This window comes from Carassius carassius, chromosome 24, assembly GCF_963082965.1.
Source record: "Carassius carassius chromosome 24, fCarCar2.1, whole genome shotgun sequence".
In the NCBI taxonomy this organism is placed as follows: domain Eukaryota; kingdom Metazoa; phylum Chordata; class Actinopteri; order Cypriniformes; family Cyprinidae; genus Carassius; species Carassius carassius.
Window position 1 is genome coordinate 22,446,123 of NC_081778.1, and position 15,896 is coordinate 22,462,018.

At 36.8% G+C, this 15,896-nt stretch overlaps 1 protein-coding gene across 1 annotated transcript in view; it reads right to left on the bottom strand.

Annotated features, from left to right (window-relative positions):
- The window catches only part of LOC132103207 (protein dopey-1-like), a 430,292-nt gene that overhangs the window by 85,440 nt on the left and 328,956 nt on the right, over positions 1-15,896 (bottom strand). The window lies entirely within an intron of this gene.

A 15,896-nucleotide genomic window follows, 5' to 3' on the forward strand; every position in this document is an offset into this window, starting at 1 on the left:
GCAGTGGAAAGGGATATGCACCGGTTTTGGGCACAGATATGTTATGAAGTTACACATGGGAAAGCGTTTGCGACTCCGAAGACTGTACTGTTCCATTTAACCTCTGGGACACTGTGATTGCACTTACCTTGGAGGATGTCAGGGATCTTAATTAACTAAATTCAAACTGCTATGCTGTACTGTTGCCGTCCAGTTATGTTACGCATTCTTGGTGTGTAGCTCATGCAATCTGAGGACATTGTAGGATGAACTTTAATTACTTACATTCCGGTTCTGAGGTGCCAATGCAGTTTTGCTCAGATTTAAAACTCGCTAATCTTTGCTTTCACTCTTCCAATCAGCATGTTGTTTGTGATTCAGAGAATCTGCTATAAAACAAAGAAATAAAGGATAACTAAAGTGGCAGGACATTTGAATCAGTTAAATGCATTCCAAGCATGTCTGTAGAGATGCTTCATATCGTCTTGCAATCAGCTGTCTTTTCTAATGTCATTTAATGATAACTAAATGAAATATGAAAAACACAAACTGATCTTCAGGCTTGCTTGTGATTACGAGTTTCTCAGACTACATCTAGGACACAAATTATGCTTTTCTTGCGTTTTGCCAAAGGTGTTCTCATTCACAAAAAATAAAACATACACACACAGGAAAGAGTATTAATGTGCTGTCATTGATTTGGGCACACTTTTAATTTAGAAATACTTACGTTTTGTAATTTGCATATATTCTTAAATGTTTATGCTTAATTTGTATATAATTAGGACCACACTTCCTGAAGGGGAAAAAATCATATGTGCACAAATCATCAAAGAACAGTTTGTAAAAAAAAATACAGTAGGTTTCGTCTTGGTCCTGAAAAGTTAAGTATGCGTCAGATTTCTGCTCAAATTAACATTTAGAATTTAATTTTGCTGATAAAAGTTTTTTTTTTTACTGGTTGCTCGACTGCAGTGTTATTGAATTTCGTTTTTTTTTCTGCTGGTTTTCGGAAAAATAGCGTATTATTATTCAAGCTAACTCTGCAGCTAGCATAACAGCGCAATGGAAGTGGTGGCAAATAAGGAAAAACGAACTGCCCGAGAAATACACAATATACAATGTGTCTCATCTCCTAACACGCCTACAAAACCTCAAATAAAAAAGGCAAGAGGCAACGAAGAACAGCCATGGCTTCTGGAACTTCAGGATACCATCATCTCAGCCGTCATCGACAAGATAAACGAACGGGTGGATCAGACAGACAAGGCGGTACACTACAATACAGTCCAGATAGATGGTCTGAAAAAGTCTTTGGACTTTTGTCATAAAGAAGTGGCAGATCTGAAAAAACAGAATATCATCTTAAAAGCTTCATGCGAGACACTCCAGAGAAAAGTCAGTGAAATGGAAACTAAAGTAAATGAAAGTGATCGATACAGCCGACGACAGAACCTACGTTTGCACGGGATCCCAGAGAGAGAGGATGACAAGTTGAAGTCTCGTGTGCAAGAGGTCTGCCGTGAGGTGCTGTCGGCTAGTGAGGTTGGAGCAGTGATGGAGGCAATCGACGTTGTCCACAGAATTGGGAGACGCAAAGATGGCAATTCCAATCAGCAACCAATACCAGTGATCATCCGGGTTATGTCGAGAACAGCGAGAGACTTAATCTGGAGGGCATCTAAGAAGAGTGAGTTCCTGAGCAGCAAGAAGCTTCGTTTCAAAGAAGACCTTACCGCTGAAGACAGAGCCATTCGCGGCCGGCTCTGGCCAACTGTAGAAGCGGCAAGAAAGAGAGGAGAGAAGGCTTATTTCGTGGGGATCAGAACATTTGTGAATGGAAACGAAATTAAAGACACCTGAAAAGGAAAGATCCTGTATGCTCTGTTGAAGTGCAACCATTTCTTAAGCTAACCCCCCATGTGTAATAAGGGGCATTGAGGCAGCTAATGATTACATTAGAGCAGTTATCTCTGCAGTTTTTGCAAAGAGGTTCATACAGTTAACGTAATTTGTTCTGAGTTTTTATGTCTGTATCTGTTTTATCTGTAAATGCCAGAGGTGCTAGAGACCAATTGAAAAGGAAATGTTTATTTAAATTTTTTCAAAACAAAGTTGCTGATTTTTATTTTATACAGGAGACTCATGCTACTAAATCGGATATTTCTTTTTGGGACAGTCAATGGGTGAAAAATATGTGGTTTTCATTTGGGAGTAACCGGTCAGCAGGGGTCGCTATTTTACAGGGAAACTTTAAAGGGCACATTATTAAACATTTAGCAGATTCAAATGGGAGATGGGTAATACTGGTTGTTGATGTAGATCATTCCCAATTCATTATTGTAAACATATATCCGTGTAACAACAAAAAAGACAACAAGTTATTATTTACAACAATAGAAAATAAAATTAACCAGCTGATTACAACTTTTCCTACTGCCAAGATTATATGGGGAGGTGATTGTAATACAGTTATGGATGTAAATCTGGATAGATGGCCTCCAAGAAACAGTTCTTCAGATGAGTTGGATAATGTATGTCAAAGGATGAGTCTTGTTGATATCTGGAGACACAAAAATCCCAACAAAAGCATATATAATTGGAGTAATAAAGATAGGTCACAGAAGTCCCATATAGATTTCTGGTTGATTTCTTCGGAGATCGATGACAAGATGGTTTCAGTTCATATAGAACCTAATTTTCTCACAGATCACCAAGCCATTTATATAAAGATAGATTTAATAATACTTAGTTACAAACCAAACAGAGATTATTGGAAATTAAACCAAATGCTATTACAAGATAAACAATTTAAGGATGATGCCGCCGTGATAATTGGAAAATATTGGAGAAAAGCTAGTCTTGATAACAACTTTGGAAGCTGCTGGGAGCTGATGAAATTTGAAGTTCGTACGTTAGCTATAAAACTAGGGAAGAAAATAGCCAAAGACATGAGAGAGGAAGAATCCAGAGTTATCACTAGAATAATAAAGTTATCAGAGAAAGTTAATTTAACTGGATGTGAATTTACAGAACTAACTTCTTTACAACTTAAATTGGACAAGATGTATGAAGACAAAGCTAAAGGGGCTTTTGTCAGATCTAGGAGGAAATGGCTTGAAAAAGGGGAAAGATTAAAGAAATATTTCTTTAATCTAGAAAAAAGAAACTTTGAAGTATCATCCCTATAAGTACATTGAAAATCAATGATATTGTCTGTGATGATAAGATCCAGATATCAAAATACGTTGCTGATTTCTATCAAAGATTGTACTCTACTGATGTCGAAAATGCAAAAAATTTGGATCTCTTCCTAAAAAGTAAACAAAATTATATTAATGTCATTGACGATGGCTTTAAATTGGTTTGTGACAGAGAGATTTGTTTATCAGAAGTGCAAAAATGTATTGCCCCTCTAAAAGAAAATAAATCACCAGGGAATGATGGGCTAATAAGTGAATTTTACAAGGTTTTTGACCAATTGTTAGCTCCTTTTTTAGTTGAAGTTTATATAGAAGCCATTAAGAAAGGGGAACTCCCACCAACTGTGCGACAAGGACTTATTAAACTGATACCCAAACCAAACAAAGATAAATTAAGTATTGAAAGTTGGAGACCAATTAGTTTATTGAATAGTGATGCTAAAATATTTGCACTAATTATTGCTAAAAGATTAAAATCAGGGTTAGATGATATAATTGATGAAGACCAATCAGGCTTTATGCCAGGCCGGAATATAGGTAATAATATAGGCTACGTTTGATTTTGGATATGATTGATTATAATGAATACATAGTATGATAGTTTTGTCCTATTTGTCGATTTTTATAAAGCATTTGACACAGTCATCAATTTATGTTAAAAACGATCAAATGCTTTGGTTTTGGAGAACAGTTTTTAAAGGCTATTCAAACTCTATACAGAGGATATAACAGCTCAGTTAAACTTGCTCATGGCACAACTCCTAGATTTGAGGTCGGTCGTGGAATACGACAAGGATGTCCCCTTAGCCCTTTTCTTTTTCTCCTTGTTACACAAATCATGGCCAGACATATTTAAAATGCCCAGTTCCAAGGTATATTGACATTAGGTATAGAATTTAAAATTTCACAGTTAGCGGATGACACGGCATTATTTCTCCGTAATAAGCACGAGGTTATCAAAGCAATTGATTCTATCACAAAATTCTCCGAAGTCTCGGGTTTAAGAATGAATCTAAATAAATCTGCCTTGTTGTCACTAAAGGAATGTGACTTATCAGTCATAAATGGTATTCCTGTTAAAAATACAATAACATATTTGGGGGTTATCATTGATAAAAATGAAAAAAGGCGTTGTAATCTCAATTTTGACCCCATAGTTGAGAAAATAAGGAAAATATTTAATATATGGTTGATGAGGGACTTGTCACTGAATGGCAGAGTTTTATTTTCTAAGGCAGAAGGGATATCATGTGCCGTCTATCTATCTTTATCCATGGGAATGCCAGCTAGTGTATATAAAAAACTAATTTCATTTGGAGGAATAGATCCCATTATTTACGTAAAGATAATGTAATTTAAGGAAAGATGGTGGTCTTGAAGTGTTGACTTTTGAAACCTTAAGTAATTCCTTTTTGGTGAGATGGTTAAGTAATTTAATTAAGGAAGCAGAGAGCATTTGGAACACATTCCCAAACAGATTTTTGATTCACTGGGAGGATTAAACTTGTTGAAATGTGATTTTAAAATTGAGAAGTTACCTGTGAAGTTGGCCAACTTTCACAAGCATGCCCTGTTAGCCTGGAAAATGGTCTACAAACACAATTTTTCTCCCACAAACTGTTATATTTGGAACAACAGGAATATTCAATATAAAAATAAATCTATATATTACCAAAGATGGATAGATAATAACATTCTATTAGTTGAACAACTCATGAACACAGAAGGTCAGTTACTACGACGAGTTTCTTTCAAAAGCAAAATTTCCTGTCTCCCCTAAGGAGTATGCTCGTTTTTGATGCTGTGCCAAGAAATATCATTCAGATTTTAAAATATAACTCAACTGTTGTAAGTTGCAGTTATTTGACTACATAAGAAATTTTCCTTGGCGACATTGACATCACTACCAAAAAATGCCCAAACAAATACATTAGGAATCTAATGCACACTAAAACACTTCCTGCAGCAAGATCCTTTTGGGCTTCTCAGTTTGAAGAAATCAAATGGGAAAGAATGTGGTTAATTGGGTAATAAAAGTTCCTCTTAAATAATAAAATAAAGGAGGTGTCTTATAAAATTGTACATAGAATATACCCAGCAAAGAAAACTTTAAAAAGAGATTTAAAATTGACATTGAATATTCCTGTACCTTTTGTGGTAATTATGATGAAACAATTTGTCATCTGTTTTATGATTGTATATATAGTAAGATATTTTGGAGGGAGGTTGAAAACTATATAAGACTTAAAACTGGACATACTTTAACATTGAGGGGAAAATATGTGTTTATTTACTTTGAAGATGGTGGAACAGATAAGGATTTTTCTTTTTTTTTGTCCAATTGTTTTTAGTCTTAGGAAAATTCCATATTCATAAGAAGAAATGGGCTGAGTCCAAACCAAATTTTGAACACCTTTTAGCAGAGCTAAAACAATATCGCACCACTGTAAGAGGTCTTAAAAATAGAAAGGCTATTAAGACCGATCTTGTACTCTCTAAATATGTTTAATTTGCATCCTTTTATGTAATTTGGTCTCGTTTTAGTTTTATTTCTATTTTATTTTGTGGTTATTGTTTGTCTTGTATGCCTGTTTTAGTAGTGTATTTTGTGTATCAACCCTGGCATAAACAGATGTTGTTGTATTGTATTGTTAATACTGAAAAAAAAAAATGACGTGTGGAAAATCAACAATTAATAAATAACATCTTAAATATCTGACAGTTTGCTATGACAGAAATTGGGAATATAGCACGCTACTTCAGCACTACTACTACTACTACTACAATATATATATATATATATATATGTATATTTATATTTATGATGTAGGCTATTATATAATTTAGTGACTAAAGAAAAGGTTAGCTTCGTTTCATTCTAAATTTTTTCACAAACGTTTTTGGCCAGTTGGGGGCGCCAGAGTATTTCTATTAAATTGTCCCAACAAAAACACATGGGCTGAATGGGGAATATCACACTACCACAACTTTATAGGGCAGAAATAGCAATAGATGCTGTGCTGGTACTGAGGTACTTTCCACTCATTTATACCTTAAGTTAAACATAATTTATATTTTATTTCCTTCATTTTTTGTCCTTATGAAAAAGTACTAAAACAACTCATTAAACAATATACAGTAGGCCATCAATGTAAAGCAGTCTAATAATAATTTAGGCGATCTTTCTATTTTTCTGAGTGTTGAAGCTTAATTCTGTTTTATGAAAAGCTATTGGCTTTGGCACCATTAATCGAGCACTCTTGTTAAATACGAGCTTGAATAACGCAGTAATTTCACAAGAAGACAATAAAAGCAGATACGCCTCGCAGCTACTGTCAGGACTCATTACGAGACCTCCACATCTACGCAATTTACTGCCAATAAAACACTGACAGCATTTCTGTCCACTTTATTAAGCTTCTAATTTCTTGTAAACATTTGCTTTAATCCTTTAAATGACTACTGCCCTGGCACACTTCAGAATTTTTGGTCAAAACAAGAAACTCGTGGGTGAATAATTTAAACCATTCTGGTTAATTAAGAGTCAGGTTTAGATTAAACGATTTTTTTGTGCATTAAAAAATAATAATAAAACATAGAAAAATAAATGTAGGCTATCCACCATATTTGTTTACATGCTACAGCAATAGAAACAAGCATTAAGAGTAAGGCATGACTTGTTAATTTACAACAATAACCACAATTTCCTCCAAAGGCCAATTAGGCCTAATTACTTTACAGTTTATGGTTTTATTAAAGCAATATCACACTTACAATTGTACGAAAGTACTGAATATAAGCATAATATGGATAATATAAAATTATTTTTAAGTTGTTCTAATAATGTCTGGATTGGCTCATTAAGTCAGACATTGGTACGTGCATGTTTCACTGTATATCTAATTATTTTGAATTATATTATAATGTATTAACTTTATAGCTATGTTGTATAAAGTTACTACAATTTGTATTATTGGGCTACTGTAAAACCACAATACATTAATATGGGATGTCATCAAACATAAGAGGTTTTCAGAATTGATAATTTCTGTCCTTTTTCAAATTAGTTTTTATTCCAATGTTCTATTGTACCAGGTTAACACAGTTGTTGCACTAACAACTGTTTAAGATGAAAACTATGGTTACATTTTTGATAACCTAGTTATATCTTCGTAGAAGGTCAAAGTTGATTTGTTAGTATCTTTTAAAACACTTTAATATTCAGCAAATATAAACGTTAAATGTATAAGCAATAAATATTGTCAATAAAACTTGGCACTGTTTATAATATTTACCTTAATAAGTAGGCTTTTTAGTCAAAGGGGTTTACAAACAACTGTTTGAAGCGCATCACTTGATAATGCCGTTTTCAATTCACTAGATGTCGACAATGCTTATGAATTAGACCTGAATGACTGTCTTCCTCTCTATCTATTGTTTGTCTTGTCTCTCTTACCCTTTTAGTGGCGACCAACATGCTAATGAAATGTTAACATCATGTACTTGTACAATGAGCTAGAAACCAGCATGATGTACAACTGTAATTTGGCTGAATAGCAGTGGCTGAAATTGCTTTGCTTTATCAAAACTGACGTGGCCGTGCAACTCCCTCCTCTTCTAGATGTTAATGGCCAAACTTGGCTAATAATTGGGAACGCTCCACACCTCTTCCCGACTGCAGTGTTGACGTGATTGTGCTACAGCCCTAACACCAAAGTGTCTGGAACTTTTCTGATGGCTAGGTCTGATGTTATGCTAAGTTTAGAAAGTGCCACACTGGCGTGGAGACTGATTTGTCAGCTGCGCATTCACTTTTATCTTGTGCCACTGTAGGTGTGCATTGTGAAGCTTTCTAAACAAAGGGATGTGACTTGAGGAAACCACTCCGGTTGCCATTTCACCAGGTGCTGGTTATTTTTTACATCAAGACAGTGCTGTCTGGCAGCTCCACGATCCGAGCGAGATGTCCTATGAGGAGAGATCTGTCTTACAGGAGCAGTGCTCTGATTGTGAATTAGGGACCTGATCTGCTGGCCTGTCCTACTCTGGTATGGATCAGAGGGAAGCAGTAGTCATACCTCAGCACTGTCAGGGCCCTCTTTTATTAGAGTGCTGCTTTGCCAACAAAATCCAACACCAGACAGCCTCTAGTCATGACAGTAGGAACGGGGGGAGGGAAAAAATGGGAAGTAAGGAGCGAGACAGGAGCGCCGGTCAGATCCTGTATTTTTTTGTGTTGGGCCATCAGAGCGTGTCGAGCCGGGGCAGTCAGCCAGCAGCCGGCTAATGGGCAGCGCTGGGTCGACTGTGACTAAAGGAACAGCGACAGATGCTATTATCTCAGCCTCGTGCAGATACGCAGTTCTGGACAGCTCAGCCCAGTGCTGAAGTTGCATGTGAGCGCTTGTTTAAACTTAATGGAACATGATGGATCGCGTAATCGCTGGCTCTAGGATGGCTCATTCCTCTTCTCGCCTGTCCGAGGTTGTGCAAACACACATGTCGCTCAACTGGCCCTTTCCTCATTGCCTATTCACAGGCATCATGAAAAATATATTGCCGGCCTTCCGCCCTCATCAGGCTCGGGTTTAAAACATGTTCTTCTCGCATCGGCAGGAATATTTCGGCGGTGGGGTGAAAAGCGTGCGACCCAGGCTGCGAGAAGGAATCATTAGGCAACATTTTTGGGGGGTATAACAAATGTGATCCGTGCTCGCTTTGGTGCAGTGATGTGGGACAGTTTTATGGCTGTTGACAGTGGATTGGCACCCATCAAGTCATTTGCTGGAGTCTCAGTGAGATGTGAAGCTGCCGAGACTAACCAGAAAGGAGGAGAACTGGCATTTAAATGTGGTTCTTCTTGCCTTTTTTCTCCCTCGACTTTCTCTTCCTCTATAGGCAGATGAAGTGACCATGCTGTCCTGTTCTTTCCCAAGTCTGCCTGCCACTCCGACTGACTGTCACTATCTTCCTTCTTTCTCTTGTCGCTTTTGGTTTCTTGTAGGTTTATCCTGACACTGCTGGACTAATCAAAGACTCCTGAAATCTCTCGTCCTCCAATCCTCCACCCAAGGGTCCCCTTTCTCTCTCCCGTCCTCCATTCAGTGTCTCGCCTACTCAGTACTCCTGCACTAGTGTGTTGGCAGCCCATACAACACGCTACTGATGATGTTGACATCTCACGGACATACAAACCGACAGGATGATCGCTAAGATCTTGCATTCTTATACATGTTTTACAGCTACAGTGATAGGTGGTCCAACTCATACACATCCTCTTATAACTGTTGAGACCTGCGGGTCAAGATTTGTCTGGTTAGCACACGGTTCTTTGGCTGCTGCTGGTTGATGTCGTCATCATGCATATTTCTTCAATGATGCATATTTCTTCTCATTTTCACAACTTGTATATTGCTAAAATGTAATTCTATTAGATAAATGTGTTATAAGTGGCCAATTATTCTTTTCCAAAATCACACTGACAGAGTATATGCTGCATTTAATGACCAAACTTATAGAAAAAAGAATGCTCTATGAAGTATACCCTGCTGTTCAGTGGTTTGGGATCAGTAAGATTAAAAAAAAATAATAATAATCCATTTATTCAGCAAGGATTCATTAAATTGGGTGAAAGTAAAAATAAAGACATTTATAATTTTACAAAAAACAATTTTTTTTTAAAAATAAATGCTGTTCTTTTGAGCTTTTTATTTAATAAAGAATCCTATTATCAAAGTGTCTACAAAAATATTAAGCAGCACAACTGTTTTTTTCATTGACAATAATAAGAAATATTTTTGAGTTCCACATCTGCAAATTAGAATGATTTCTGAAGGATCATATAACACTGAACACTAGAGTATCCCTTTTATGAATACTGTGTTTCAAACATCTCCACATACTGTATAGTACAGAAGTAGGCACATTTGTGCATAGTGGGTGGGTACTTTTTTAAAGTATATTCTTCCCCCTCTGTTTACTTTCACATAACAGTTAAGGACAGTCACTAGTGAAGGTTTCGAGACTTTGCGTGTTTGTATCTTTAGCCAGTCCATTAGTGATTTGTGATTAGTTGTGATATTTGCGGCTCAGGTGATTGGCTCAGAGCAATTCTGTGCCCAAAACTGAGTGTCCTTGAGCAAAGATGACAGCAAGAAGGTTGTGTATGTCCGAGGAGTTCTGCAGCAGCCTAGCGTCTCTTATTGAGATGAATAGTAATGCCAACAGTTAGCTTTCTCCAGGTTTTATAGACCTTCTTGGTTCAGGTTTAAGGTGGAGAGTGGTGGAGAATGTGGGCTGTATTTTACTGCAGTGTGAGAGTTGAGGACACACACCACTCTGGTAATAAATCCCACAGAAACCACATCTCAGACTGTAACACCTTTCAAACGGTCAGGAACAGCATGGTCACTGCTGGAGCACTCATCTGATTCCATGAGAAAATGTGGCCTACTGAAACAGCTTCAAATGGCACAGCACCATGTTTCTGCTCTCAGCCTGACTGTAGTGCTCTGCTCTTCACAGGCCTTTGCTAATAACAGTACTGTAGTATACATTTCATACTGTTAATCTGATTAAATCAAATCACTTCACACAATTAATGAGCCTTGTGTATGAGTATATTTGTATTATAATGTGCAATCAATAAGTATACATAATATATTTTTAATATGATGGAATACAGATTATCATCATTTTGCGAACAGATTTTTTCAAATGTATTGCATAATTGGAGTTAAGATAATAAATAGTATTAGTAAAAAGTATTATAGGAATATTCCGGGTCTAAGCTCAGTTGACTGCATGTGTGGTATGATGGCTATGGCAACAAAAAATAATTTTGTCTCATCACTTGTTTTCTTTTAAAAAAAGCAAAAATTTAGGTCAGTCAAGAATGTTTTTTTTCAAGAATTTAAAAGCAACACTTTTCTTTTAAAGTTATATATTAAAATATTATATTAGGCTATATTATATTAAAATTACAAAATTTGTGCAGTTAAATGATCATTTTTCAGTCGTTTCAGTGTTAGTTTGTGTTACATTGTCATGGTGAAGAAGTTTACATGGAAAAAGAAAGTTTTTTTGTCACTGTAAAGTTATGTAAACAAATAAACATTGTTAATATCTTGTGGCTATGACAAGTGGCTATTTTAACATTTACAATCTTGCTGCAGCGAGCCCATCAGCAGAATTTTATGTATCGGCCCAAAGGTCATAATTGAGCAGCCAGTTGTGCAAGTGCATGTCAGATCTCTGGCAAAGATACCATTTTCATTGATGCACTTTTTGCTGGATTTAAAAGTGATGACTCCCCTTTTTTTTTACGGCTTAAGGTCAGGCTTAAGACCTTTGCCAGATGACGGATCGAGTGTGTACGACTGTGGAGCAAGAAATGTGACAGTCGGAGACCTGCTGGAGTGTACGTTTGAGAGTGCTTACATAGCAGTGAAGCTGCAAACTAAGCAAGAGCAAAGGATGGAGGGAATTACAGCAAAGACTGCCTGCACAAATGAAATATACATCATGGAGAACAAGTGATGCAAACAAGATATGCCTTGAGGATAAATGTATAAGGAGCGTGTTTTGGAGAAGACAGTATGAGTCTAAAGCAGGAGTTCATGGGATGTAGCAGGCGGCACCAAAAGACATTTTGGCACAAACTGTGAAACGGTCTTTCAGCTAGACAGCATTATAGTTACATCACATGCTTTTTGAGAACTTTTTTGAGCTGTTTTCTGCTGTTTCGATCGCACACATTCTTTCTCTGTTAGTCAAGAGTGGTGCAGCCCGTTCGTTTTTTGAGCTTTGGATCTATACCAGTAGATTCCCTCGCAGCAGTTCTCATTTAAATCTTCACCATTGTCCAAGAAACATGAAAAAATATAAAATATAAAAAATATAAAAAACAAAAGAGCCATTATTCTCATTGGGTTAAGGTGATGTCTCAAGGATGCCGAATAAACTTGATGGTTTATTTTATTTTATTTTATTTTTTTCTCCCTTTTATTTCTATGATTAAAAAATGTCTTGGATTAACCTTTGATGTCAAGCAAAGTTGTGACCTTGTGTTTCAAAGTTTCCTGGTTTTGGAGCCTTTCCACTGTTTTCTCTTGTCAAGGGCAATCACAGAATTGTGCCAACACCTGTGGTGATGGGGCGGTTTTACTGTGTGAAAACATTTTGTACTAAGAGCAAATCAAACAGGACAAGCACCCCTGGCTATTAGCTTTTAATCCTATGGCCTCATTTCTCTCGCTCTCTCTTTCCTTTGTATCTCACTTATTCCTTAGTGTCAGGCTGTACTTTTTCTGAATTAAATTGCTATTCAAAGTTTTTTCTTTAGCTGTCTGATATTCAGTGGGTTTTGAGGTTTGTGTCAACAAGTTAGAAATTACACGATTCCCCTCCGGTAAGAACATCACTGGGATGTGGATGTTCCTGTAATTCAAAAAACATTTTGTTTCTAAAGTGACATGACTATTTGTAAGGTGTTAAAAGTAACAAACAAGGTGTTATTTAAAAATGTACACTCATACCTCAATTATGTTTTCAAATGTATTTTTTTATGTAATGTACTGTTCAAAATTTTGCATGGGAATTTTTTTTATTTTTCAGTGATAGTGGTTCGTAGGCTGAATTAAACTGTGTAAACACATTTTTTTGGTATGCTGACATGACTTCTGTGTTGCTTTTGCAGTAAGACAATTCTGTTCTAAAATAATTATATTCTATACTATAATAATATGATATTAATTCTAATTAATTCATTTGTATAGAGTCATAGATTTGCCTATGAAAAATAACAAGTAATGATTCTCTGTTGCTCAATCAAATGTCTGAAACCAACTTTTTGATTTATTTTGGAACGCGTGGTCTTTAAATCTTTGGTAGATGGTCAGAAGACATCCATGAGAACATTTCACTCTCTTCCTCTCAGAAATATGTCTTAATGCCTGTGATCCCCCCCCCCCACACACAAGTAAGCTGTAATTGGTGTGCAATTAGCTTTTAGGTTCCTCTCGCAATTACATCCATTACTCTTCAAGTCACAATGTCAAAAAGAGGGGAACACAAAATGAATTCATGATATGCTTATTGCTGGATATGATGGGCTTTTAAGTCAGCCTGGTACATTTTGTGTACACTTCAAAACTGTGCTGCCACCTTGCATGTGTTATTTCTTTAGAGTATTACAACAAACATGGTTCACTGTTTCTGCTCTCAGCTCAGCCGGACAGAATATTTCTCCAACATGCTTCTTTGAAAGAAAACTTATTTAAGCAGTGTTTAATGTAGACTCATTCTTATATGTCAGACCTTTAAATGCTGTTTTCCTTTTCTTTTTTTTGCACCTGACAGCTGTTTTTGAAGAATCTCAGAGACCGTGAGAGGTTGATGTTTTCAACCTCAGAAAACAGAAAAGATCCTGTTTTCATATCTCACAGCTTCAAAAACTGAACTGAGGATGAGTTGAAGGTTCTGATAATCTGTGTTTTAAACCTCAAATAAAGATTCATAATTTAAATTAGAAGAGCATACAAAATGATATATTATGTTTTCATTATTATATTACGTTAACTAATATACAAAAATTACAGTTAGATTAAACTGGTTAGAATTAGAACTGCCCTGCAAAATCCAAATGTTTTGCAACCTCCTGTCAAACCAAACTTATGATCACTGGCCTCATCAAATTAGATGTTATTTAACAATGCACAGTGCATCTCACGTGATGGAGGTATAGGACAGTGGAACAGGGGAGATGTGTGTGTGTGTGTGTGTGTGGGGGGGTATAATATATTCGAGCAAAGGTAGGATGAAGGTCAAAGGGTGCAAAGGGTTTAGTAGGTGGTGGAAGGTAAAATACAATTAAAACCAAGCATCGAGTCAAGGGGAGTGACCTGGGTGAGAATACTGTGTGTGTGTGACACATAATGAAAGGTTGAACCCTCCGTCGCAGAGATGGCATACCAAATCAACTCACCCTGGGAGAGAGAAGCCACAGCAAGAGAGGGAGAAAGAGAGAAATGGAGGGAGGGGGAGCCAGAGAGCGTGGTTGCCACGGGGCTGAGTGACAGAAATTAATAATTAGTGACAATGATTGACAGTGCACTCTCCATCTGCGGCCCGCCGCTGCCTCCGAGCGCTTGCCTCCGCCGGCGACCGTGGGCACAATGAGCTCCAGCGGGATTCTGAGAAACGGTGATGATTGACAACTGCCTCCTGGAGAGATGGGGACAGCCAGTGTGTAGGGGTGACGTGGAGAGGGGAGCGTGGAGGAGGGTAGGTTTGGGAGGCTCGTGCTAGTGTGTTGGGAAGAGAGGAGGCGGTTTGGTCAGGAAGGAATAAGTGAAAGCTTACCTAACAGTGCTAGCCAGACTCGACCCACCTCCTCCCGGTCCACAACACAACGCAGCTGTTATGCAAAACACTCACGCTTTCTCCAGGGAGGGGGCTGAGAGTGAGGGAAGAAAGAAGCTAAGACAACAGAAAAGAAGATTTTGTGTGAAAGGGAAGGGTCAGTGGAAATTAGCCAGCTGTCTGATTCTGCTTCCTCCAGTTTGACTCATTTGTCGATCATAGTTCTCCTCATTCGGTCTCATTATTGGCTATTATTGTGCAATTATTTAGCCTTCATCTTATCGCTAATCTCAGTAATTGTACAAAGCGAGAGAGACTTAAACGAGCTTTCATTACAGACATTAATACTGTTTCATATTCATGTGAATATGAAGTCATTCAGAGGTCTTTCTTTTCTTTTTTGTCTTCCTTCCTTCCATATAAACTTTCACATATAGTTGTGTGCTCAAAATCACAGCTGTGTTGGAAGGTCAGGCTGTTTTATTGCATTAGTTCCGTTTTTTTTTTTTTTTTTAATTAAAATCATCAGTTTACATGGAGCAAATGTCATCAAATTATTCTGATACAGATTAAAATGACGCTTCAGTTAAAATGACATTCGGATCCGTACAAAGTTTTTTTGCAGTCATATTGCCAAAGTACTGCATACAAATAAAACAAACATAGCAACAAAACAAACATATATTTCTATAAAAAACAATATAGTTTAATTTAAAAAAGAATGATAAAAGATAAGATATTATGTAAAAAAAAATTAAATCTAATCTAATATAGATATATCTAATAACAGTTCAGTTATATCTAAGAATTAAAAAATGTTTTTGCTACAAAGAAAAAGAGAGATTTTGTATTATTATTGTTTTGTTTTGTATCAGTTTTATTTGTTCAAATTGACAATTTTGACCAAATATGAAATATTCTGCCACACAGTAAAGCTGGCTTGAACTGGACCTACTGTGTAACTCATTAAAAATGCTTAGGAACAAAGGAAAAAAAAACGTATTTTTTCTTTTCAACACATTCAAAATGAATCAGAACATTATTTCTGTTCTGTTCTGACATCATCATGCAGCAGTTCATATTGGCACATCAATTCAGATAAAAGAAAACCAGTGAGACAAAGTCTAACCTGTTGCAACTTGACAGGGGCATACAGGGATCTATGGTCTCTTTAGGGAGTGTTCTGCAGAGGTCCGATGTGTGGAGAGAATACCCCAGTGTAATTTATCTAGTGCCATGTGTGCTTTAGCCTGCTTTGACACGGACTGCTCTAATACATTCCAGCACTACTCCAGCCTGGAAGAGGTCTCTAAGGCACACACACACACACACACACACACACAAACACACACA